A 3,138-nucleotide genomic window follows, 5' to 3' on the forward strand; every position below is an offset into this window, starting at 1 on the left:
AGGTTCCTCTCCAGCAGACTCCTTCCTCTTCTCTTGCAGAGCGTGGCTGTCACTTCCAGTCAGTGCTGCTGACAGGATGGCTTGTAGGAGGAGGTTTTTGGTCTCTAGATCCCTGGCCATAAGGGTTGCCCAGAATCAATTACAGTAATTACTTCTCTAAACTCTGAAAACTCTTCTGGCAGCGCTGAGTGCAATCTTCATGATGTATATTTGGAACAGAAGAGAGATTTTCAATGACAAGCAAACCTACTCAGTTCTTATTTATTTATTTTTTTAAGACTATTTGCTCTGGGCTCATTGCCTTCTGCTGGCTTCATGACATCAATCTGGGGATGGCGGTGAAGGGCAAGTGTACATTTCTTGGGAGGAAGTGTTTTATTCTGCTGTCCAACAGAGGCCTCCTGCGTTCTTAGCGGGACTGAGGCCCACCCTTCAGGCTTTCTGCTCCAGGACAGGAGGGTGAAGGTGAGTGGGGCGGGCAGTGAGACAGGTGGACAGAGGGCACGCAGAAGTGGTCTGGCAGCCACAAAGATGGGAAGGGAGGGGGACACGAGGAGGTGGGGAAGCCGAGGCCGGAGGCCTGGGTGGGGCAGGGGTGGAGCTGGCACCCTGGGAGGGAGCAGGTGACCCAGAGGAAGAGGAGGGGGGCAGGGAAAGGCCAGAGAGGACAGAATGGAGGAGGGCAGGGGAGGCCTTGGGAAGGAGGGAGCTCACCTGTGACCTGCAGCGTCTCAGCGAGGTCCTGACTCTGGGAGACCAGCGTGTCCCGGGGCTCGAAGGCTCTTCCCTGATTGTCCACAAAGGGTTCCCAGCAGTGCTCAAACTCTGCAGTGGGGCGGGACGGGGCGGGAGGTGAGCTGGGCCACAGGGACAGGCTTTGCCCTTCATAACGGCGCCGCTGCCCTCTGTCCTCCCGGGGACTCCTTTCACCCCCGGGACTCTTTCTTCAGCCTGCAGTCTCGGCCAGCCGGATTCCCCTCCTCTCGGGACACCCCACGTCTCTCTTGCACGTCCGCTATTCTCCCGCCCGTTCCAGACTCCTCTCCTGACCCCAACTCCCTCTTCCAGCACGCTCTGCTGTCCCCTGCCGTCCCAGGTCAGCCTGGCCTGTGCAGCCACCAGAGGCTTCCGCCAGGGATTCCACTCCTGCCCACGCCTTCGTAGCCAGTCCCCCCAGGCCTCTCCCTGCCCACCGCCCACCCCGGGAGCTCCACACGGACCCGTGGAGGTCATGATGGCGATGCGGGCCCCGGCCCCCCGCAGGAGGCGCAACGCATTCTGAAATCCTTCCTCGGTATAGAGGCGGGAGGCGAAGGGGTGCGGGGTCACGTGTCTGTTCTCCAGGACAGAAAGCAGCTCCCAGGCCTGGATCCGCTGCAGCCGGCGCAACTCCGCGTGGCCGTCCGGCTGACCTCCCCGGGCAGGCCGAGCACAGAGGAGGCAGGAAAGGGTTGTGTCATTTGCTGTGAACGCGGGGGAGGAGGGGACCAGCGTGAGGAGGCCGAGGTCCTGGCCTCCAGCACAGAATTAGAGGAGGGCCCCCTCAGCAGGCAGAGGGCGCAGGGTTTCAGGCAGCATCCAGTGCCCCCAGCGCCCCCAGCCCTCCAGGACCAGCACAGGATGGGGCGTTTGTCCGGCGCCCGGACCCGGGGAGGACTTGGCATCCTGCCCCGCTCACTGTGGTCTGTGCCACTCTGTCCCCGATAGGTCTTCATTTAAATTGTTGCCATTTCACGCATCGTGGGATTGGCATGAAGTTTGGCTTTTAAGCTGTGGCATTCAAATGGGATTCAACTCGACTACTGAGTTTCTGGAGCCCCGCCAGGTCTGCGCCCAAAGGAGGGGGCTTCAGGATGGTCACCTAGTGGGGAGGGAGGAGGCCGGGTGGGCTTCAAGGTCGCTGGCCTGATGCCAGGGAAGTGAGTGCAACCTCCAGGGAGGGATCCACCCCCCCCCCCAACCCCACTCCCACCTGTGGGATACAAAAGGGCTCCCTGTGCAGTGACAAGAGGGGAGGGGCGCCAAGGAGAGAGGCCCCCAGGGTCCATGGGATGAATGTCACTGTGGGGGCTCCTAGGACTGTGGAGATTGGTCCAACCTGTTGAGGGAAGGATTATCAACCAGGAACAGGGGGCGACTCAGGTCGGGAGTGCAAGTGCAGATTCTGGGGGGGCGTGATGGGTACCCCGACACTGACAGGGCCTCCCCGGGCCATGCTGGCGTGGGGAACAGTGCCCTTGACGGGATCTGCAAGCAGTTGGTGGGGGTCCTACCAGAGCCCCCTGTAATGACGGGCGGGAGGGGATCTTTGAGAGCCAATGGGACTCGGGCTCTCTGGTGGGAGGCTGTCCCAGGCAGGGGCCTGGGGAAAAGCTGACCCCTTGTCCAGAAGCCTTTTCCTCTGTCCTCACCCTCCTTCAGAGGCACTGCAGGAGGGGAGTGGCTGAGCCCTGGGCTTAGGGTGACAGGGGCTGACGGTGCCAGACCTTGGGCCACTGTGACTGCTTTCCCATGGGTGGCCCCAAGCCAACGACCACAGGAGGAACAGTCCCACCTGACTCCAGGCTGACGTGTAGCAGCTGCAGGGACCCCAGGTGACTGCTCTGGGGGACCCCTGTGTCCACTGGGAAACATCTCCCCTGAACGTCCCAGGATTGGGAAGCCCTGCGTGCTGTCGTCAGCCTGGGCCACTCACCTTATTGCACAGGATGTCCTTGTGTTGGCCCAGAGGGACCCTGGGGTCACCGCTGGGGAGCTCCGTCTCTTAGCAGATGTAGGCCTTATTTGGCCACCACTCAAGGTGGAAGTTTTCCAGGAAGGTGTCCTTGTCCAGCAGGCAACTGCCAATAGGGGGGTGGGGGAAAAGCTCAAAGACCGGGGCCCCCCCGGAGGAGGGAGTGTCATCTTACTGACGTATGTTTGGAACAGAAGAGAGATTTCACATAAGACGTAAAGATGCTTACAGCTTTAGAAACCTAAACTATCTCTTCTGGGCTCATTGCCATTTGCTGGTTTCTTTGGATCCCTTACCTCACACCCCTGACCCCTGCACCCCACATACCGGCCAGACCCACGGAGGACAGGCTTCCACTCACTGTGCTGGAGCCACCCATCCTCCCTCTGGGACCCCTTGTGGGG

General features: G+C 60.7%; 1 long non-coding RNA gene across 1 annotated transcript; it reads right to left on the bottom strand.

The window, feature by feature from the left end:
• Positions 1-374: 374 nt before the first annotated feature.
• LOC115517735 lies at positions 375-1,285 on the bottom strand. Its single transcript, XR_003970050.1, has 3 exons — positions 1,221-1,285; positions 715-825; positions 375-441 (listed from the first exon to the last, which is right to left on the bottom strand). It is a non-coding gene; the product is annotated as an uncharacterized LOC115517735 (long non-coding RNA).
• Between the last annotated feature and the right edge of the window lie 1,853 nt (positions 1,286-3,138).

Source organism: Lynx canadensis, chromosome B4 (assembly GCF_007474595.2).
Source record: "Lynx canadensis isolate LIC74 chromosome B4, mLynCan4.pri.v2, whole genome shotgun sequence".
NCBI lineage: Eukaryota > Metazoa > Chordata > Mammalia > Carnivora > Felidae > Lynx > Lynx canadensis.